We start from the raw sequence: 24,234 nt of genomic DNA, 5'->3' as shown, positions 1-24,234 counted from the left end.
GGAACGTTCTTCCTACTGAGCTACTGATCTCACGAAATATTTGCCTCGCAGCCGACATACACATAATACCCTTCCTAGCGACGGTGTACTTGTGTATTCCTCAGCGGTGTACTCAACTAGTTGTACTCACCTAGTTGTGCTTGCGGGGGTTGAGCTCTCGCTCTTTGGTCCCGCCTCTCAACTGTCAATCAACTGGTGTACAGATTCCTGAGCCTACTGGACTCTATCATATCTACATTTGAAACTGTGTATGGAGTCAGCCTCCACCACATCACTTCCTAATGCATTCCATCTGTTAACTACTCTGACAATGAAAAAGTTCAGTGTCTTTTTTTCAGATTCTTTCAGGTGTGTGTGTGTGTGTGTGTGTGTGTGTGTGTGTGTGTGTGTGTGTGTGTGTGTGTGTGTGTGTGTGTGTGTGTGTGTGTGTGTGTGTGTGTGTGTGTACTCACCTATTTGTGCTTGCAGGATCGAGCATTGACTCTTGGATCCCGCCTAAATGGAGTCGTGTAGTTGTGTGTGTGTGTGTGTAGTTGTGTGTGTGTGTGTGTGTGTGTGTATGTGTTTGTGTGTGTGTGTGTAAACAATAAGTAGTAGTAGTAGTTAGAAACGGTTGATTGACAGTTGAGAGGCGGGCCGAAAGAGCAGAGCTCAACCCCCGCAAGCACAACTAGGTGAATACACACACACACAGACACACATATATATATATACGGGAGCTTCGCGGCTGAGTGGACAGCACTCGGGGGGTCGTAGTCCTAAGGGCCTGGGTTCGATTCCCGGCCGAGGCAGAAACAAATAAGCAGAGTTTCGTTCACCTCGAACTTTCGGTTTCGTTCACCTTGACAGTTGAGCTTGCGTGCTTCGATAGTTCAGCTGTGGGACTCATCCGGGCCGGGTTTCACCGGTACAATGCAATATTTAGTGGGTGATCCGCTTCCCGGCGTGCCTCTTCGATCCACTCACAGCAGCTACTTAAAAACACGGCAAATAAAAGGATGGGTTTGAGAGAGACAGGGAGAGAGAGAGACATCAGTATCTAGTTGTTTCACTGCGAGGGGTCGAGATCTAGCTTCAGAGCCCCGCCTCCTAGTTTTTGCATCTTGGGCGTTTATTCCTCCAGACATTCCAGGATTCTGTCAAAGTTGTTCTTACAGCTGTGAGTGACAGCTGTTTCCACTACCTTTGGCTTAAGCACACTTTCCTTAGTTGTGAAGAACACAATGAGCTGACAACGATGCAGAGAAATATACATAAGTGTGACAGCTATTACTCCTTAATCCATTTTGATCATTTTCCCGGCAAATCCTTTTCTATCATTCCGCCTGACCAGTGTCCGTCATTCAGACTGACCCCGTGTCCTTCACTCTGACTACCCCGTGGCCCATGTACACCAAATGACATGTATTGATCTTCGACGCGCCATCAAGCAAGAAGAACAGATCTTCGACCTCTTGTTACTATAATAAAGAGAGCGTACACAAACACTGTAAACACCATAGACGCAGCTAATATAATCGCTACCATGTATACCACTAATACAATCAATGAATATCATGTACTCATTGCAATCGGTATCATGAGCACAGCAGAATGTGACGTCAGACCTCGCAAAGGTTAACTATTTTCTTTATGTGTGGTTAGGGTGTGTTGGCTCACGTGTATGTGTGCTTGCCGGGGCGAACGCTAGCTCCTGAGCCTCACCTTCCCAAATGACTACTTATAAAACTATTTTATTAGCTTGTACTATAGGTATTCGTGTGCATGTATGGGTGAACGTATATGTGTAAGTATGACTGTCATACAAACACATGTAGTGTTCGTGTGAGAGCCTGTGTGTGTGTGTGTGTGTGTGTGTGTGTGTGTGTGTGTGTGTGTGTGTGTGTGTGTGTGTGTGTGTGTGTGTGTGTGTGTGTGTGTGTGTGTGTGTGTGTGTGTGTGTGTGTGTGTGTGTGTGTGTGTGTGTGTGTGTGTGTGTGTGTGTGTGTGTGTGTGTGTGTGTGTGTGTGTGTGTGTGTGTGTGTGTGTGTGTGTGTGTGTGTGTGTGTGTGTGTGTGTGTGTGTGTGTGTGTGTGTGTGTGTGTGTGTGTGTGTTTACCACACGTTGCTAGGCCACAGACGGCGACATGTACTCCTGACTCGTCAACAAAACGACCCAAAACCCCAAACATTAACTCCTTGCCACGGTAACACACTATCACCATATGACCGAGTACACAGTGACAGCCAACACCTCACACGGGGTGGAGCATTCAACCCCTCCCCTATACCAGTCCCCGCTATTGAGCTTCCATATCCCATGACAAAAAATCAAGTCGTCAGACTTGTGCGTACAAGCTTAAACGTTCGTGCTTGAGAGCGCGCGTGCGTACGTGCGTCTCTAGTTGTGGAAGTGAGGGGGAGAAGCCTGTAGTTCCCCCTCATCAGTCCAGCGGTAACCTCCGTCTTGCTCGCAAGCCTCTCCCCTCTCTCTCTCATCCCTCTTCACTCCACCGTTCAGTGCGTCGAGGCTTGCTACTGCCTAAGGTGTCCCTGGAGCCCTGCTGCCGGTGGCCTCACGTGGAGACCGGGTGTTCCTTGTGTGCGTTTATGTTATCTTCTCATGTGTATATCTTGTAGGGTTTAGAAAATGTGTGTGTTTGTGTGTGTCCCTGTTACAAGTGCTGAGGGGGCGTTGTGTGAGCTTGTTACTGTCGGGTGCGCGTTGTTGCTGTAGCGGAAGCGCGTTACTACGGTTTTGCTGGTTATTTATAATGTTACGTTTGCGTTGGTACGTTTGTCTGTGCATATTACTGTTGTGTGTGTCCTCAGCTATTTGTGCTTGCGGGGGTTGAGCTTTGGCTCTTTGGTCCCGCCTCTCAACTGTCAATCAACTGGTGTTCAGATTCCTGGGCCTATTGGGCTCTATCATATATATCTTTGAAACTTTGTATAGAGTCAGCCTCCACCACAACACAACTGAATGCATTCCATTTGTTAACTACTCTGACATTGAAAAAATTCTTTCTAATGTCTCTGTGGCTCATCTGGGTACTCAGTTTCCACCTGTGTCCCCTTGTTCGTGTTCCATCCGTACTGAAGAGTTTGTCTTTGTCCACCCTGTCAATTACCCTGAGAATTTTGTAGGTGGTTATCATGTCTCCCCTTACTCTTCTGTTTTCCAGGGTTGTGAGGTTCAGCTCCCTTAGCCTTTCCTCGTAACTCATTCCTCTCAGTTCCGGGACCAGTCTGGTGGCATACCTCTGAATCTTCTCTAACTTCGTCTTGTGTTTAACTAGGTATGGACTCCAGGCTGGAGCTGCATACTCCAGGATTGGTCTTACATAAGTGGTATACAGGGTCATGAACGATTCCTTACACAAGTTTCTAAAGGCAGATCTTATATTGACCAGTCTAGCTGGGTGTGTGTGTGTGTGTACCCACCTATTTGTGCTTGCGGGGGTTGAGCTTTGGCTCTTTGGTCTCGCCTCTCAACTGTCAATCAACTGGTGTTCAGATTCCTGAGCCTACTGGGCTCTATCATATCTACATTTGAGTGTGTAGTGTGTGTGTGTGTGTGTGTGTGTGTGTGTGTGTGTGTGTGTGTGTGTGTGTGTGTGTGTGTGTGTGTGTGTGTGTGTGTGTGTGTGTGTGTGTGTGTGTGTGTGTGTGTGTGTGTGTGTGTGTGTGTGTACTTACCTAATTGTGCTTGCGGGGGGGTTGAGCTTTGGCTCTTTGGTCCCGCCTCTCAACTGTCAATCAACTGGTGTACAGGTTCCTGAGCCTACTGGGCTCTATCATATCTTCATTTGAAACTGTGTATGGAGTCAGCCTCCACCACATCACTGCCTAAAGCTTTCCATTTATTAACTACTCTGACACTGAAAAAATTCTTTCTAACGTCTCTGTGGCTCATCTGGGTACTAAGTTTCCACCTGTGTCCCCTTGTTCGTGCCCCACGTGTGCTGAAGAGTTTGTCTTTGTCCACCCTGTCAATTCCCCTGAGAATTTTGTATGAATTATGTGTGTGTGTGTGTGTGTGTGTGTGTGTGTGTGTGTGTGTGTGTGTGTGTGTGTGTGTGTGTGTGTGTGTGTGTGTGTGTGTGTGTGTGTGTGTGTGTGTGTGTGTGTGTGTGTGCGTGTGTGTGTGTGTGTGTGTGTACTCACCTAGTACTCACCTAGTTGTGTTTGCGGGGGTTGAGCTCTGGCTCTTTGGTCCCGCCTCTCAACCGTCAATCAACAGGTGTACAGATTCCTGAGCCTATCGGGCTCTGTCATATCTACACTTGAAGCTGTGTATGGAGTGAGCCTCCACCACATCACCCCCTAATGCATTCCATTTGTCAACCACTCTGACACTAAAAAAGTTCTTTCTAATATCTCTGTGGCTCATTTGGGCACTCAGTTTCCACCTGTGTCCCCTTGTGCGTGTTCCCCTTGTGTTAAATAGACTGTCTTTATCTACCCTATCAATCCCCTTCAGAATCTTGAATGTGGTGATCATGTCCCCCCTAACTCTTCTGTCTTCCAGCGAAGTGAGGTTTAATTAATTATTAATTAATAATTTAATTAATTAATTAATTAATTTAAGTGAGGTGTGTGTGTGTGTGTGTGTGTGTGTGTGTGTGTGTGTGTGTGTGTGTGTGTGTGTGTGTGTGTGTGTGTGTGTGTGTGTGTGTGTGTGTGTGTGTGTGTGTGTTGTGTGTGTGTGTGTGTGTGTACACCTAGATATACTCTCCTACATGTGCCTGTAGGGCCACTCGAGTAACATAGCCCAGCCTTAGATTAATGCAGCGACTCAGTTCTCACACTTCTCTCCTATTTACATTAAATTTTTGTAACCGAGTTACCTCCCTCAAGTTAGACGAAGTTAACTTTTCCGCCTAATCCCACCCTATTGATAGCTGTAACACTGGAATAGTTCTTTCTGACGTCCCTGTCCCTCATTCGTGTCTCGAGTTTCCATCTATGACCCCTCGTTATGCCGTTCCTAGCTTTGCCCAACGTTGCTTAGTCTACTTTGTCAGTTTCCCTTTCCCAATTTCCGTCTTGTGGTGTTATGGTAGTGGCATTGTGGTGCTAGAATTGTTATGGTGTGGTGTTTTACATTATAGTGGAGGTGTTGTGTTAATAATAAATGAATAATGCCAACCTATTAATAAATTCTGACGTAATTCTGACGGATTAGTTGAGTGGAGACGCCCATATGTTGAGGCATATTCCTTCCTCTCCCTCTCTCTCCCTCCTCACTTCTCAGGACCTCTTCCTCCCTCCCTCCTCACTTCTCAGGACCTCTTCCTCCCTCCCTCCCTCCTCACTTCCCAGGACCTCTTCCTCTCTCCCCCCTTCCTCCTTTTTTTTCTGTGGTGGCTATGGTGGCGATAGCTATGATGCGGTAGTTGTGGTACAAGTGTTGGTGGTGGTTGAAGTATTTGTGGTTGAAATAGTGGCAGTGGAGTTACTACCCTGATGGTGGTGGTTGGAGATGCGAAAGTAATAGTGGTTATGGTGGTAGATGGGATGGTGACTGTGGTGGTAGACACGATGGTGGTGATGGTAGATGCAATGTAGGTAGTGGTGATAGTTATTAAGGTGCCCGTGCACAAATGTTGGTTTTAGGGGTACTAAACAGTGCCGGCCAAACAGTACCAGCCGGTACTGTAGATTTGGTTCTAAAGGTGGAGAAAGACACGAGTATAAAGAGTGACCATACACACACCTGCGAAGAGTCTTGTCTACACACACACGTGGTCTTTGAGGTTTGGTGTGTATACAGGTGTGAAGATAACAATAGTTTATGATGAAAAGCAACTTGATTTACACGAGGACAACTGCCAAGTTACAGGTGACAACAAATACAGGAATGGTCATTCCTGTTTACTTACAGGAATGGTCATTCCTGTTTACTTACAGGAATGGTCATTCCTGTTTACTTACAGGAATGGTCTGTGAGTGGCAGAAGCGCAGTCACAGAAGTGGAGTATCGATAACAACTTGCCGCAGACAGTAAATGCGGTTAGCCTCGCCGCAGACAGTAAATGCGGTTAGCCTCGCCGCAGACAGTAAATGCGGTTAGCCTCGCCGCAGTCAGTAAATGCGGTTAGCCTCGCCGCAGACAGTAAATGCGGTTAGCCTCGCCGCAGACAGTAAATGAGGTTACCCTCGCCGCAGATGTAAACAGAAAAGCCCAATCGCTACACCCTGACAGGCGTGAACACACCTGCTGGCCAAAAACACTTAACGGGAGGTGGTGGAGTGTCGCGTGCGGGGCCATGAATGCCTCAGCCACAACGCTCTCACCCTAAGACACCTGCAACTCAAGTCTCCGAGTAACTGCATGAGTTATTAGTGGTAAGTAACTGCTTTTGTTTGGTTTGGTGTTGAGCTTAAGATCTATATAAACATATGCAGGGGTGGGTTAAGTGTTTATTAAGTTATATTGCCTTAATAAACAAACAATATATATATATATATATATATATATATATATATATATATATATATATATATATATATATATATATATATATATATATATATATATATATATATATATATATATATATATATATATATATATATATATATATATATATATAATATGTGTGTGTGTGTGTGTGTGTGTGTGTGTGTGTGTGTGTGTGTGTGTGTGTGTGTGTGTGTGTGTGTGTGTGTGTGTGTGTGTGTGTGTGTGTGTGTGTGTGTGTGTGTGTGTGTGTGTGTGTGTGTGTGTGTGTGTGTGTGTGTTTGTGTGTGTGCTCACCTAATTGTACTCACCTAATTGTGCTTGCGGGGGTTGAGCTCTGGCTCTTTGGTCCCGCCTCTCAACCGTCAATCAACTGGTGTACAGATTCCTGAGCCTATTGGGCTCTATCATATCTACATTTGAAACTGTGTATGGAGTCAGCCTCCACCACATCACTTCCTAATGCATTCCATTTACTAACTACTCTGACACTGAAAAAGTTCTTTCTAACGTCTCTGTGGCTCATTTGGGTACTCAGCTTCCACCTGTGTCCCCTTGTTCGCGTCCCACCAGTGTTGAATAGTTCATCCTTGTTTACCCGGTCGATTCCCCTGAGGATTTTGTAGGTTGTGATCATGTCCCCCCTTACTCTTCTGTCTTCCAGTGTCGTAAGGTGCATTTCCCGCAGCCTTTCCTCATAACTCATGCCTCTTAGTTCTGGGACTAGTCTAGTAGCATACCTTTGGACTTTTTCCAGCTTCGTCTTGTGCTTGACAAGGTACGGGCTCCATGCTGGGGCCGCATACTCGAGGATTGGTCTTACATATGTGGTGTACAAGATTCTGAATGATTCCTTACACAGGTTCCTGAACGCCGTTCTGATGTTAGCCAGCCTCGCATATGCCGCAGACGTTATTCTCTTTATGTGGGCTTCAGGAGACAGGTTTGGTGTGATATCAACTCCTAGATCTTTCTCTCTGTCTGTTTCATTAAGTACTTCATCTCCTATTCTGTATCCTGTGCCTGGCCTCCTGTTTCCACTGCCTAGTTTCATTACTTTGCATTTACCCATTTACAGTTTCATTTACTTTGCATTGTGTGTGTGTGTGTGTGTGTGTGTGTGTGTGTGTGTGTGTGTGTGTGTGTGTGTGTGTGTGTGTGTGTGTGTGTGTGTGTGTGTGTGTGTGTGTGTGTGTGTGTGTGTGTGTGTGTGTGTGTGTGTGTGTGTGTGTGTGTGTGTGTGTGTGTGTGTGTGTGTGTGTGTGTGGTTGCAGCCATTTATTTACCAAATGTTCTTATTGTTGAGGAGGTGTGTTTTGGTCTCCAGTGTCGAGACGCTGCTATTGCTAGGCTTAGGCTAGGCTACCAGTACCTCTGAGAGTTTACACCACCTGCTGAAGTAGATGCGAGTGAATGTAAACTCGTGTGACCTACACTCTTCCCATACCCTAAGTCACTTAGCAACTCAAAATGCATGTGTACTTCACTGAGAATTTTATACTATCAAAAATCCTCGTGAAATAACCAAATTGTGCATAGTTTGGTAACGCATGCGCACGATAGTAGTCTCCACTGCCGCCTTTCACTGGACGGGTGTGGAGTGCATCACTTGCGACTATGTAACTGCCTCACCGCACATGTAAATTGCTCGGTTTAGAGGCTAAATGTGGTCCAGTTCTTGAACCAACTGTGCTATAAAAACTATTGATATATATATTAAATTATGTAACTACCTTATCAAGATTGTTATACGTGCTTAGCTAAATGGATTTTGAGAGTCAGTGCCGGCAGAGCCCATTACGTACCTCTTCAACCGTTTCCACTACCACCCACAGGATGGGTACAGGGTCCGCTACCACCCACAGGATGGGTATGGGGTCCGCTACCACCCACAGGATGGGTATGGGGTCCACTACTACCCACAGTAGCGTGGGTGGTAGTGGACCCCGTACCCATCCTGTGGGTGGTAGTGGACCCCATACACATCCTCAGGGGGAGGGACAATCCCCCACAGCGGGGAGCCCATCACTGGAGACGCAGGGGCAGGAACAATCTCGGAGCCCCCCCCCCCCCCCCCCCACCCTCATCACCATCTGTTGCGTGAACCTCCGCCACCACCATAGCCGAAGCCACACCACCAACACCACAGACCACCACATCTTCAGGAGACGACTCACAACTTTGAAGCTCCCCTACATTCGCCCAGGCTTCCTCTGCCGAAGCCAAAACTGGGAAGGAGAACCACGAGCACTTCGGATCCGGGCGCGCATCACCCGAGCTGTCCACCGTTCTTGAAGCCGAGACACGAGAGACACTGGTATGCCGGACCTGAGCATAACGCAGGACCTCGATCCGTAGCAGCGACGACACGGGGGACCATCCCAACCTCAGCAAGAGGCTCGGAAGGCACACCCTCCAGCAACACGGGCGTCGAGGGTGGTCGGGGCTCAGAAACAAGGGCCGCAGGAGCACTGGACGAGACATCCCCCAGAAGGCTGAGGTGGAGACAAGGCCCCAGACAGGGCCACGCCCACACCGGCATCCACACCAACAGCCGCCGAACACACACTTGACAACTGCACAGCAACAAGCGCTCAAACTGTGTCAGGAGCAAGATCACTAACCGACACCCAGCGAGGTACGACATACCCTGGCACTCACCCCATGCACCGGACCCTCATCGTCAACTAGCGGTGGGAAATCCTCCTGATGAAAGAGATTCACGCGCTCGACGACATCCGCTGAGCATCCAGCAGCCAGGTGCCCGACAACGCACAGCGGAAGCACGTGCCTGGTTGCCGTGTATAGTAGATGCGGATGTAATAGCCCATTAGCCTCACTGAGGAAGGGATGTCCGACCTCAGCCGCATCCCCAGGGTGCGGATACTAGTCCGGACGCCCCGGAGTTTCCCGGAGGAAATCATATTTAACCTCACACTCACAACAGCACCACACTGCCCGAAGTATCTCCTCAGCAATTCCTCCGGGAACTCAGGTGGCGCACCATGTACGCTGACGAAGACACTAACTCCACTCCATATATTGCAGCCACATCCACACACAGCAAGTCACACATCACCAGCTCCACTGAAGGATAGGAAGCCTTGCCGGTAAACTCCAGGCTCACCGAATGAGCCCGCAAAATGGGGGGGGGGGTGGAGTGGCGTCCCCCCCCCCCCCATCATGCAGGCCACGTCAGCGACCACCAGGGTCCTCACGCCTCTCGTTGTCAACAACAACTGAAGGGGCCAGGCCAAACAAATCGTACCCCACGGCAGCTCAGAGCCGACTCCCCAGCATGGCAAGTGGTTCGTCCGTTCAAAACAAACATGTGGGAGTCAGATATTTCAAACTAAGGCGCCTCTAGTTTGTTAGCTTATTCTCTAAAACGAGAACTGCAGTGGTAATAAGCGTGGGGTATACACTCTGTGGTCTTTATCAAATACACAAGAGACCAGCCACTTCACTTTTATGTTGGAGAGTCTGCACGTAAGGAATTGAACCGGATGCATTAAGGTCGCTTCTCGCTGGATGCTGCTTCTGCTGCTCTTTGATTTGGTCTAAGAACTTTAAGACCGAATATTAATCCAATAATAGTGGTAAGTACGCCATGACGAATCATGGTCGGGCAAAGGGAACATCTGCCTGGCGATTTCTTAAGGCACCTCTTATAAAGGTGTTCCTGCGATGCTTTCTATACATTCAAATCTTAAGTCAATGGACACACACACACACACACACACATTTACAAGGAAATATAGAACGGCTTGTTATCTTATGCAAAAGACGAAAAGACTATATTTCTTTGGTTCTTTATCAGATAAGATTATGACAAGTTGTATAGCGATCTTCAAGAGAAAAATATTCAATATAGTTTTAGCTAGAGTGATCCAACAGCAAGTATCTATTATGCGTTTGTTTTTAGGACTGTGAACCAAATCATACGGCTTAAAATGTTACTCTGAAACTAGGTATTAGAACGCTATGATAAAAGCGTTCTCTTAAGGCGCTGGTTAGAATACAAATCAGAGTCATCTTGAGGTTATCTTGAGATGATTTCGGGGCTTTTTATTGTCCCCGCGGCCCGGTCCTCGACCAGGCCTCCACCCCCAGGAAGCAGCCCGTGACAGCTGACTAACACCCAGGTACCTATTTTACTGCTAGGTTACAGGGGCATAGGGTGAAAGAAACTCTGCCCATTGTTTCTCGACGGCGCCTGGGATCGAACCCAGGACCACAGGATCACAAGTCCAGCGTGCTGTCCGCTCGGCCGACCGGCTCCCTGGCTTTAAAGATGTAGCAACCAGCAGGTTCTGGGTTCAGATATATAAGTCACCTACTGGATCTGGCTATATCACATACTATCACTTTCTTATGCGCTCTTAAGGGCAACAGTCACTTCATTGTGTTTTAGATGCCTCCTGCTCAGGAGTTTATCTTGGGTCAGTCTCGCCCCTCTGAGGGCATAACTGTCCTGGGGCCAGATTCACGAAGCAGTTACGCAAGCACTTACGAACCTGTACATCTTTTCTCAATCTTTGACGGCTTTGTTTACAATTATTAAACAGTTAATAAGCTCGGAAGCACCAGGAGGCTGTTTATAACATTAACAACAGTTGATTGGCAAGTTTTCATGCTTGAAAACTGTTTAATAAATGTAAACAAAGCCGTCAAAGATTGAGGAAAGATGTACACGTTCGTAAGTATTTGCGTAAGTGCTTTCGTGAATCTGGCCCCAGGCCATAGGTACTCACAACAAGGAAGAATCTCTGAAATACCTAACTGGCTCCCAACTGAGACTTTAAACCTCTCCTCGAACACCACTAAGGTTTTTTATCCATCAAGATATTTGCTGAAAAGCAACAGTAACGGGGCCATTAAATGTCCCTTTACCTGATAGATTTAAGTATTTACTATATTACTCTTAAGCCAAATACAAATCTGATCATGAGTATGGAGCGAAAAGTGAAGGATCGGTTCCAGAACAAAACCGAGTCGTTCTCGACTGAGAGGCGAGTGCGTGCGAGCGTTAATCCCTGCACCACGGGGTGCAGCAGTTACCTTATGGTTTCAGTTTAGTAGACTGAGCCTCGTTCTGACATAAGAGGCATAGTATGCCACTAGTTACTGCTTATGAGAAATTATCAACTGGTTCTGGCTCGCCTCATATATTTTTACTCAGTTCCTTTTGTGTTAGCTTTACTGTCTAAATGAAAAGAGACAGTATCCATTCCATTATCCATTACTGAAGACGTTCCAATTCATCGTCTAATGAAAAGTTCAATACCTGCCTGTGTTATCTATATTTACCACACACAAAAATGATCCTCTGTGTTGACCAGACCACACATTAGAAGTTGAAGGGACGACGACGTTTCGGTCCGTCCTGGACCATTCCCAAGTCGAATCGACTTGAGAATGGTCCAGGACGGACCGAAACGTCGTCGTCCCTTCAACTTCTAGTGTGTAGTCTGGTCAACATACTTCAGCCACGTTATTGTGACTCATCGCCTGCAATGATCCTCTGTGACACCTATGCTATACTTGCCTCAGGTCACGAATATTTTCGTGCTCTTATATATTGGAACAAATGTAAGGTGGTAACGGGTGTGTCTTACTGCCACACGCAAGGTCTCGCCCGCCAGGCTCAAATGTGCCCCACCTGAGTAAAGGTTGATGTTGTAATGATTATGAAGCCAAGATAGAGCACTTGGGGGCTCTTGAGTCTCCTCACTGCCTTGGTTATTACATCGGAGACCTTACTGTGGCCTTGATGTGGGTTACTGTGGCCTTGATGTGGGTTACTGTGGCCTTGATGTGAGTTACTGTGGCCTTGATGTGGGTTACTGTGGCCTTGATGTGGGTTACTGTGGCCTTGATGTGGGTTACTGTGGCCCTGATGTGGGTTACTGTGGCCTTGATGTGGGTTACTGTGGCCTTGATGTGGGTTACTGTGGCCTTGATGTGGGTTACTGTGGCCCTGATGTGGGTTACTGTGGCCCTGATGTGGGTTACTGTGGCACTCAACCTCGGTCGATTTGACCCTTCACCATATCAACTGTAATCTGGACTACTGTGGCCTTGACCACAACGACCTTTATCAATGCGACTATAAACGTGGTGACTGTGACAGTCCACATTAGCCACTATATGACCTTGAACTTAATCCATGTGGCCTTACAGTGACCTTGAACTTGGTCACTGTTTATCTGACCCTGGGTAGTTGTGACCCCTGACCATGGGTAGCATCGGAGTTCCTCTCTCTCTCTCCATCTTTCTCTCTTCCATAATCTTTGACCTCTTATTGTAATTGTTTAGCTTTTCTTATTTACACTGCCCTATTTTTATTATTTGTTTACGCCGTTTCCCTCGTTCTTGTACTGTTGTTATCTTTCTTCTTCCAGAGTATGGATTTCCCTCTCGAAGCGTAGCTGAGTCCGTAAAATGTTACCCTTAAAAGTGGTGCAATCTTAGGCTGAGTTGCTTTTTATACCCGACTGTGAGGAATGGTCTGTGTGTCTGCACGCTATCTACCACCTTCCCTTCTCTCTCTCTCTCTCTCTCTCTCTCTCTCTCTCTCTCTCTCTCTCTCTCTCTCTCTCTCTCTCTCTCTCTCTCTCTCTCTCTCTCTCTCTCTCTCTCTCTCTCTCTCTCTCTCTCTCTCTCTCTCTCTCTCTCTCTCTCTCTCTCTCTCTCTCTCTCTCTCTCTCTCTCTCTCTCTCTCTCTCTCTCTCTCTCTCTCTCTCTCTCTCTCTCTCTCTCTCTCTCTCTCTCTCTCTCTCTCTCTCTCTCTCTCTCTCTCTCTCTCTCTCTCTCTCTCTCTCTCTCTCTCTCTCTCTCTCTCTCTCTCTCTCTCTCTCTCTCTCTCTCTCTCTCTCTCTCTCTCTCTCTCTCTCTCTCTCTCTCTCTCTCTCTCTCTCTCTCTCTCTCTCTCTCTCTCTCTCTCTCTCTCTCTCTCTCTCTCTCTCTCTCTCTCTCTCTCTCTCTCTCTCTCTCTCTCTCTCTCTCTCTCTCTCTCTCTCTCTCTCTCTCTCTCTCTCTCTCTCTCTCTCTCTCTCTCTCTCTCTCTCTCTCTCTCTCTCTCTCTCTCTCTCTCTCTCTCTCTCTCTCTCTCTCTCTCTCTCTCTCTCTCTCTCTCTCTCTCTCTCTCTCTCTCTCTCTCTCTCTCTCTCTCTCTCTCTCTCTCTCTCTCTCTCTCTCTCTCTCTCTCTCTCTCTCTCTCTCTCTCTCTCTCTCTCTCTCTCTCTCTCTCTCTCTCTCTCTCTCTCTCTCTCTCTCTCTCTCTCTCTCTCTCTCTCTCTCTCTCTCTCTCTCTCTCTCTCTCTCTCTCTCTCTCTCTCTCTCTCTCTCTCTCTCTCTCTCTCTCTCTCTCTCTCTCTCTCTCTCTCTCTCTCTCTCTCTCTCCTCTCTCTCTCTCTCTCTCTCTCTCTCTCTCTCGCTCTCTCTCTCTCTCTCTCTCTCTCTCTCTCTCTCTCTCTCTCTCTCTCTCTCTCTCTCTCTCTCTCTCTCTCTCTCTCTCTCTCGCTCTCTCTCTCTCTCTCTCTCTCTCTCTCTCTCTCTCGCTCTCTCTCTCGCTCTCTCTCTCTCTCTCTCTCTCTCTCTCTCTCTCTCTCTCTCTCTCTCTCTCTCTCTCTCTCTCTCTCGCTCTCTCTCTCTCTCTCTCTCTCTCTCTCTCTCTCTCTCTCTCTCTCTCTCTCTCTCTCTCTCTCTCTCTCTCTCTCTCTCTCTCTCTCTCTCTCTCTCTCTCTCTCTCTCCCTCTCTCTCTCTCTCTCTCTCTCTCTCTCGCTCTCTCTCTCTCTCTCTCTCTCTCTCTCTCTCTCTCTCTCTCTCTCTCTCTCTCTCTCTCTCTCTCTCTCTCTCTCTCTCTCTCTCTCTCTCTCTCTCTCTCCCTCTCTCTCTCTCTCTCTCTCTCTCTCTCTCTCTCTCTCTCTCTCTCTCTCTCTCTCTCTCTCTCCCTCTCTCTCTCTCTCTCTCTCTCTCTCTCTCTCTCTCTCTCTCTCTCTCTCTCTCTCTCTCTCTCTCTCTCTCTCTCTCTCTCTCTCTCTCTCTCTCTCTCTCTCTCTCTCTCTCTCTCTCTCTCTCTCTCTCTCTCTCTCTCTCTCTCTCTCTCTCTCTCTCTCTCTCTCTCTCTCTCTCTCTCTCTCTCTCTCTCTCTCTCTCTCTCTCTCTATGCATGGGAGGAAAGGTAACGTTTGCCCAGCTTGAAGACTAGGGCAAAGGGTCAAGGTGGGTGTGGCATAAGCCTTATTTAAGAGCTTTCTCGCTCCTGTTGTAGTTGTCATCTAAGACACAGGTACTTGGTGTTAAGTTAATGCTTTTTAAAGTGTTGCCTTAATTGGGTAAAGTTGAAACGTTATTTTTACTTCTTGCTTCTAGTCTTACCTTAGAAGTAAGACGAGACCTTAGAAGTTAATTATTGTCATGCTTCGCCGGAATCCCAAATACCATTTTGGAGGATATAAGGAAAATCCAGGAGCAAGGAGCAGCCTTGGGCCTTATTCTCAATGCATCCAAATGTGAAATAGTCTCCGGCAACCCAGACATCACTGGCCAAATAAAAAATGTTCTTCCAGACATTCTCGTTGTCGAGTCACCGGACTGTACCCTCCTGGGGGCCCCCATTGGCCCGCAAGCAATCGAGGAGGTCCTGGATGCAAAAATCACTGACTTAAGGAGAATGCTGGACAGGATTGACAAGACTGATGCCCATGATGCTCTCTTCCTTCTCACAAGATGCCTATCTCTTCCTAAGTTGGCTTACTTTCTAAGGTGTTCTCCATCCTACAACAGCCCTAAATTAAATGAGTATGACACCCTTCTGAGATCCGTGCTAGTGGAAGTCCTGAACCTTCTATTGGACGACTCTCAATAGAAGCAAGCAAACCTCCATGTAAGACTCGGTGGCCTTCTTGTCCGCACAACCACCCAGATTGCTCTACCAGCCTTCCTTTCCTCCTCCCATGCATCGCATGACTTCGTAAGAGATATCCTACCAGAATCCCTGAGTGATTCAGCAGGAATACACAATCCTGCTTTCATTGAGTGTTCAAATCAGTGGGATGCTCTTGCAGCTCCAGCACCCATCACAGATCCAACAAAAAACATAAACAGTTCAGCTGGGACTACCCACTAGTGGGAAGGGAAGGGAACTATCAGGAGAAAGCGCCAAGCCATTACGACTATATAGCACTCGGAAGGGGTCAGAATAAGTATTTGGGATGGGACGGGGAACAGGAATGGTGCCCAACCACTTGGACGGTCGGGGATTGAACACCGGCCTGCATGAGGCGAGACCGCCGCTCTACCATCCAGTCCAAGTGATTGGACCCACTAGTGGGAAAAATAGCTGATGCCATGCTCAACGTTGCAACATCAGACGAGGAGAAAGCCCGCCTCAGAGCAGTGCATCTCCCACATGCAGGAGATTTCCTTCTGGCAGTACCCATGTCGGCAACAGGCACGCATCTAGATCCAGAATCACTTCGTGTAGCAGAGACCCTCCGCCTTGGTGCCCCAATTCACACTGAATACAAGTACATTTGTAACAGGGTGGAAGCAGACCAATATGGACTGCATGGGTTGCACTGCGGAAGCTCCAAGGGCTGGCATGCAAGACACAACGAGGTTAATGACATCATCAAGAGCAGCCTTGCCTCAGCTCAGTGCCCAGCGGAGAGAGAGAGAGAACCTCGCATCCTAGAGGACCAAAACCCGGATGATCCTGCACTTCGCCCAAATGCCATCACAATATACCCCTGGAAGAAGGGCAAATAGCTGGTGTGGGACTACACATGTGTATCCACCTTGGCTGATACCTACATACACTTCAGTGCTGATCAAGCAGGTGGGGCGGACGACCACAGAGAAATAGCAAAATCAGGCAAATACAGACGATTGGAAGGTCAATACACCTTTGTTCCCACAGCATCTGATACGCCTGGCCTCTGGGGTAGCAGTGCCTTGGGATTTCTCAAAGAATTGTGTTCCAGGCTAATTGACATCACAAGAGACCCAAGGGCTGCCAGTTTCTTCTTTAGCGCCTCAATGTAGCGATCCAGAGGGAACACGCCTGCTGTGTCCTCAGTTCCTGTCCAGAAGCGGAGGAGCTCGAAGAGATCCATAACCTTTAAGCACTCATTGAATTAACCAAGGTACATAGTGTAACCTTCAATTATCTAATAAAACACAACAAAACACAAGAGGAAAGGGGTGGTTTACATGGATTACACATAACACAAATAAGGGAGGGCGGGCCTTTGGCCGCCCTCCCTTATTTGTGGCTTTTCAAAGTCCTCGACGAGGTCACTAGAGAGATATAGTGGCCCTCATGTAAATTCATGCAAATATAACATCTGCACCTTAACTTATAACAACCCTCTTCCCACTGACTCATTACAAGCCAACCCTTCTGAACTCATAAGAACCCTGTCCCAAGTGGTGTCAGTGGAGCAACCCCTATCCCTCCTCCCTAGCCCCCACCCACCACACCTCCACCACCTCCCCGCCCCCACCACCACCACCACCGCGAGCGTGACGGACTCCTGACATTAACGACATAATTGCCCCAGCCAGCGGGTCAGGTCAACAGAAGAGAAACCATGGTTAGTATGTGACTCACCTGCGTAAGTGATGTCGCCTTTATAGGGCAGGATATAACGTTTTTCGTGAAGCTGGAGATCGTTTGAGGTGTAGCAGTATTATGTTTATGGTATAGCTGAATAACGTTTGTGGTGAAGCAGAATAAAGTTTATGGGGGTAGTAGGATAACGTCTATGGTGTGGCAGGATAACGTCCACGGATTGCAGAATGGCGTCTATGGTGTAGCAGGAAAACGTTTGTGGTGTAGCAGAATATAATCTATGGTATATCAGGATGGATGGCTTTTGTGGTGTAGAAGAAAGACGTTTATGGTGTAGCATAATAACGTTCATAGTAGAGCATAACGTTTATGGTAACGCATAACGTTCATGGTGTAGAATAATAACTTTCATGGCCCTTAAAAATAATGCAAAGTTTACAACAAGATCAGTACCAGAACAAAGGGGATTAAACTATGAGGAAAGGCTAAGGGAACTCAGTCTCACAACCCTAAAGAGAGAGAAGAAACAGAAGAGATATGATCATTACATTTAAATTACTGGGAGAACGGAGGGGGGGGGGAAATCAAGGTAGGCAAGGACAACTTACTTAAATCGAGAAAAAGCAGGGCAAGTGTTGGCAATGCAGATGAGTCTAAAGAATGTAAGGAAATACTCGTACACTGTACGGGTAGTCAACAAATATAATACACTGAAAGAAGAAGTAATATAAGCCACCTCCATCCACAATTAAACCCAAATTTGAACGTCAGGCATGTTAAATTAATTCGCAATGTGAACAACAGAGCTAGTAAGGGGGGACATGAAGAGCTACAGCTCACTGCACGTACAATCACTTTTGGGTAAGCACTACCTTGGTTACCTTACCTTGAGGTTACCTTGAGGTGCTTCCGGGGCTTAGTGTCCCCGCGGCCCGGTCGTCGACCAGGCCTCCTGGACTAGACCAGGCCTCCTGGACTAGACCAGGCCTCCTGGACTAGACCAGGCCTCCTGGACTAGCACTAGAGTAACACTCTCCACCTTCCCTCTCTGCTGCTCTCCACCTACAACCACCACCACCACGCCCCATCACCACTCCCCATCCTGGATCCTCACCACTAGTCTCTAACACCACACTACTCCACCACATGAAGGTCGCTTAACAATATGAAGGACGGGACCTTGCAAAACCTGCGCATTGCAAGAATTGTGTTGCTTTAATCAAGTTTTTGCACAAACTTGTAGGGCATCTTAATGGAGCCAATTCCACGAATTTCAGCCGATGCTTCACCCAAGACGATAAGTCAAATGCCGACTTCCATATATTCTAATTAATCAATGTTTGCCCTACATTTGGCAACCAACATGATGAATCTTTCATAAGTTGAATTAACGTTTTTTCTCAAATATAAATTAATATTATTAATTGTATTAATGTGAAGTAAGGTATATTGGCTACATTGATTTACTCCAACGTGTCCTCAAGCTACGTTCATTCCATTCAGCAACCAACCCAAAAGACACATTCATACGTTATTACATGCTGTCTATTCAAAACACGAATTTTCTCAAATATAAATTATATTATTATATATTAGCATATTGTATATATTTAGGCTTAGCATAGAAAACGTGTTTAGGTTCTGTTGGCAATCATTTATATTTGAAGTACTTGGGTGTAGTATTTACAGATTGGCGATTAGAACAAAGGTCGTCAGCGAAGCACTGTTCGAGAAATGTTCGAGCGTCATGAGTTGTGAGTCGTGTGTAAACCGTTTTCGTTCAAAAACCAGCCAGTCCTCATCAACAACTTCCAAATGTCCGTTAATCCAACTGCTAAACCCACTGTTTATGATTGAAAAACGGTACACACACACACGACTCACAATTGATGAAGTTTCCTTGAGGTTACCGTGGTGTTTTCGGGGCTTAGCGTCCCGCGGCTAAGTCGTCGACCAGGCTTTCTGGTTGCTGGACTGGTTAACCAGATTGTTGGACGCGGCTGCTCGCAGCTTGACGTATGAGTCACAGCCTGGTTGGTCAGGTATCCTTTGGAGGTGGTTGTCCAGTTCTCTCTTAAACACTGTGAGGGGTCGGCCAGTTATACCCCTTATGTGTAATGGAAGCGTGTTGAACAGTCTCGGGCCTCTGATGTTGATGAGTTCTCTCTCAGAGTACCTGTTGCACCTCTGCTTTTCAACAGGGGTATTCTGCACATCCTGCCATGCCTTCTGGTCTCATGTGATGTTATTTCTGTGTGCAGGTTTAGGACCAGCCCCTCTACTATTTTCCATGTGTAAATTATTAGGTATCTCTCCCGCCTACGCTCAAGGGAATACAGATTTAAGCATTTTAGTCGGTCCCAATAGTTTAGATGTTTTACTGAGTGGATTCTAGCAGTGAAGGATCTCTACACGCTCTACAGGTCAGCAATTTCTCCAGCTTTGAAAGGGGCTGTCATTGTGCAGCAGTACTCCACTCTAGAGAGCACTAGCGTCTTGAAGAGTATCATAGTTATGATGTTAGAGCATTTCTCGAATAGTGCTTCGCTGACGATCTCTGTTCTAATCGCAACTCTGTAAATGCTTCACCCAAGTACTTCAAATACAAATTATTTACCAACAGAACCTAAACATCAAACCTAACCTAACCTACGCCTATCTATACATAGAACTTCACTGTATAATAATATTAAGTTATATATGAGAACAAACCAATTTTGTAATACACGATACGTTAAAACTGATGAATGCATCTTTAGGGGACGGTCACAGCCTTAACGAACCTAGCCTGAGGACGGGATGCATAAAACAAAGGTTGTTGCGGCTCCGTGCAATCACTTTTCGCCTTTTACGACTGTTTAGAGCACGTGGACGCCGCCGTCCCAGCCTCCAGTGTGTCAGTCATGTTGACTCAGTCGTAAACCGTAAGTGAGTTATAGCCAATTATTGTATTTTTCAACTGAGGATCGATATGGCCTCCAGCCCTTCCAAAATGTAGCACAAACAGACGAGTCTTGAAATCGATGAAGGCGGTTTCGTTTACAATGAGAGGTACAAGGTGTCACTGAAGATTAAGCGAGGAGCTCTTCGAACATAGTGAAGGGAAAGTAACACTTATTCAAAAGAGTTCAACCCTAGTCATTTTTTAGTCATATGTGAACGTTTTTTTATACTAATGTTGAGTTAAAAAATGTTGAGTTAAAAAATGGATTACGAACATATTTTAACATATTGTTACAAATTACGAATATATTGTACAAAGTACGAACTACTTTACAGTTCTGCGTCAGTACGGGCTAAAGCACGACTGTTGATTGTGGCTAGATGCGTCACTACATACTCATGAGTCCGTCCCTGCAGGGCTTGAGTCCATAGCTGCAGGGTTCGAGTCCATAGCTGCAGGGTTTGAGTCCATACCTGCACGGTTCGAATAATTGTTGCAGGGGTTTGAGTCCATAGCTGTTGTGTACCAACACATTTACTAATGTGTTCCAATCTATCTAGATACTACAATTTTTGGGGGAAACCGGATCTTAGGGCATAATGGTATTCAATAGATTTAAGAAAAAAAAAACAAGTTTTAACCTTATTATCAAAATGTTCCAGAAAATGTGAAAATATCCAAGAAATTTGCATTCCAGAGCAAGGAGGCACCAATGTATGTCATGACACAGTTATTAAGAGAATTGTCGGCCACTTGAGCGAATATTTCTGAGCACTTAAATTTAGGTGCAGTGACCCCTCAACAACCTACCACAGTTAATCTATATCTATACTATCAGAGAGAGAGAATGCCTGTCTGTCTCTGTCCAAAATTGAAAACCAGATGTTTGGGGCCAGCTTCTCCCAAAAATTGCAGTGGGGAAGGGGGAATGGTCTGGGGTGCGGGACGGACATAGGCTGGTCGAAGTAGGTCTAAGTTAAATGCTTTAAGAAATATTAGCATTTATAAACCTCCTCCTCCGTCCCCCCCCCCCTCCCCCAGGTGATTTTCATGGAGTCAAGTGTGAAATATATGATGTGATCCCCCTAGAGATTTTAGTGTTTAAAATAGTATATTTTCTGAGAGACCCATACAGTCGTTTTAATGTTTAATATTAATACATTTTCAGAGAGGGTTGAAGGGGGAGAGGAGGAGGGACAAAGGGGATGGGGACGAGGGGGTGAAGGGAGGGGGAAGGAGGGGGGGAAGGATGGAGAGAGCGGGATGAGACCCGGGTGCAACCGGGTACTTCCTGCTATATATATAAAATGTGTTCGAAAGTGGAGAGTTGGGAGAAGGGGCAGGGTACATGAGAAGGAAGGGGTAAAGGGGAAGGCAGGAAAGTGGAAGAAGAGGGGAGAGGGAAGAAATGAGGGGAGGATGTGGGAAAAGAAGAAGGGGAAGTGTAGGGTGAGGGGAAGAGGGGGGACGTGGGAAGAGGGGAAAAGAAGAGAGGTGGGGGTGGGGGGAAAAGAGACAGACTACCCCGGGCATCGCCGGTTATCCCTCCTAATATAGCTATAAGTGAAAATGTCTGTCTGTCCAAGGATGGAGGCCAGACGACTGGGGCTTCACCCAAATTTTTCAGGATGACACGTTAGTAGTACGTGACTGTCACAGGTAGGTCAGGGTCGGGCTCGGTGCCCCCCCCCCCCTTCCTTTAATAGTTTCCGAGGCAGTGGAAGAGAGGTGGGAAGGGGGAAAGGAAAAAAAGAGATGGTAAAGAAGGGAGAGGAAATGAGAGAGGAGGGTAGAGAGGGAGAGGAGAGGTGGGAAAGATCTGGCGAGGGAGGGGAGAGAGAGGGAGAGACCCGGGTACCGCCGGTTACCCACACCTAGTATATTATACATTAACTGACATATTTGTTACACGTGTCATGCTATCACGACATAAGAGCCAGACACTGGTCGAAGTTACATGGAGCCAGGCACTGGTCGAGGATACATAGTCCCAGGCACTGGTCGAGGATACATAGTCCCAGGCACTGGTCGAGGATACATAGTCCCAGGCACTGGTCGAGGATACATAGTCCCAGACACTGGTCGAGGATACATAGTCCCAGGCACTGGTCGAGGATACATAGTCCCAGGCACTGGTCGAGGATACATAGTCCCAGGCACTGGTCGAGGATACATAGTCCCAGACACTGGTCGAGGATACATAGTCCCAGACACTGGTCGAGGATACATAGTCCCAGGCACTGGTCGAGGATACATAGTCCCAGACACTGGTCGAGGATACATAGTCCCAGACACTGGTCGAGGATACATAGTCCCAGACACTGGTCGAGGATACATAGTCCCAGACACTGGTCGAGGATACACGGCGAGGGTAGACCACGAGACCTTTCCTGTATGCTTGTAGCATTCAGCCGAGTGTGGGTGACGATATCCAGCGTGAGGAATGTGCCTGGGGCCGGTTTAAACTAGCCGCTCCCTCCCTCGCTCTAGCAGCCGGGACCACCACGACTACACACACACAACGCCAGCCACCAAGATCATCTCGCAGCTGCGAACATTACCCTTTCTAAACCTAATCCACGCTCAGAGGGTTTCCTATACCCTGGGGCATAAACCTGTCCGGTTCATCGAGGTCCATCTAGGTCAACAACTGACCTTCCCCAGGATGGTATCCACGACAGTTGACCAATTTCCAGGTACCTATTTATTGTTAAGTGAACATGGGGCTAAATGTAGCATGCGCACTGCTCAATAACCCACTGCACTGTATGTATTATATAGAACACATCTTCTACCCTGCCTGAGTAAGATATACGAGAATCTATGTATGATGATTAGCATTGTAAGAGTCCTTCCATCACCTGTGGTTGAATGCCCTATAACTCCCGACACTATATGTTGTCTAACAGGTCTCTAACCGTGTCTATAGAGGACAGAAGAAAATGCACAAATGGTGGTTAGCACTATATGAATGCATGGCCACGTCTGTGACAGAAAATAAACTCAAAAGAGTGAAGTCTGTCTTTCCTTCAAGCGAGCATCGGCTCAACACGTCATATGACCTTTGTCTAATTATTTGGAAGCTTGGTGACGTACCAGTAGAGAGATCAGGTCCTATCGGCTTGTGCTTTGTTCTGTGAATGGGGCGTCGATACTGTGGCTTTGCCGCTTGCTGGCTCACAGTTGCAAACCCGAGACCACTGACCAGCTACCAGTAGACTGGTACTGAGTCCAATGATATTTTGCCATGAATAGAGAAGTACGTGCGTATATTGTGGCCCCGAGAAGCGTTAACTCTGGCCGGGTGAAATATATTAATGGGCGCACTTTGCAGTACCAGAGTATATGTTGGTTTGTCACGTGTCTTGCACTACCACCACCACCACCTACCTTGCTGCCACCACCCTCATTACCACCAACACTACCACCACCACCACCTACCTTGCTGCCACCACCCCCATTACCATCAACACTACCACCACCACCACCTACCTTGCTGCCACCACCCCCATTACCATCAACACTACCACCACCACCACCCCCATTACCACCAACACTACCACCACCACCACCTACCTTGCTGCCACCACCCCCATTACCATCAACACTACCACCACCACCACCTACCTTGCTGCCACCACCCCCATTACCATCAACACTACCACCACCACCACCTACCTTGCTGCCACCACCCCCATTACCATCAACACTACCACCACCACCACCTACCTTGCTGCCACCACCCCCATTACCACCAACACTACCACCACCACCACCTACCTTGCTGCCACCACCCCCATTACCACCAACACTACCACCACCACCACCTACCTTGCTGCCACCACCCCCATTACCACCAACACTACCACCATCACCACCTACCTTGCTGCCACCACCCCCATTACCATCAACACTACCACCACCACCACCACTATAACCATTACCACGGGGTGGGTAGACTGCATCTTCGTAGATTGTCAACAAACATTTGAGTGTACAAGAAAGGCTTATTAAAGATTGGTGTACAAGATGGAGAACAAAAAATTAAAGACATTAGCAATAATATTAGTGCTTGAATTATGAAGACTAGACTACGAGGACAAGTTAACTTTGTCTCCCGACCCTGGAGGAGAGAAAGAAAACACAGGGATATGCTCACTATATACAAGATACTGAGGGATGAGGAATAAACAAAGTGGACAAGGACAGCCTCCTTAAACTGACAGAAAGTAGGACAAGAAGACATAGATGGAAGCTTAATACAA

The 24,234-nt window shown here is 47.1% G+C and overlaps 1 protein-coding gene across 1 annotated transcript in view; it reads left to right on the top strand.

Moving 5' to 3' along the window:
* Positions 1-6,220: 6,220 nt before the first annotated feature.
* Positions 6,221-24,234, top strand: part of LOC123762756 (pecanex-like protein 4) — a 71,214-nt gene continuing 53,200 nt past the window's right edge. Inside the window, exon 1 of the mRNA XM_069301213.1 lies at positions 6,221-6,330. The gene's annotated coding sequence lies outside the window, so the exon portion shown is untranslated. The remainder of the gene's footprint in view (positions 6,331-24,234) is intronic.

This window comes from Procambarus clarkii, chromosome 5 (assembly GCF_040958095.1).
Source record: "Procambarus clarkii isolate CNS0578487 chromosome 5, FALCON_Pclarkii_2.0, whole genome shotgun sequence".
NCBI classification, from domain to species: domain Eukaryota; kingdom Metazoa; phylum Arthropoda; class Malacostraca; order Decapoda; family Cambaridae; genus Procambarus; species Procambarus clarkii.
This window is presented reverse-complemented; position numbering and strand designations above follow the sequence as displayed.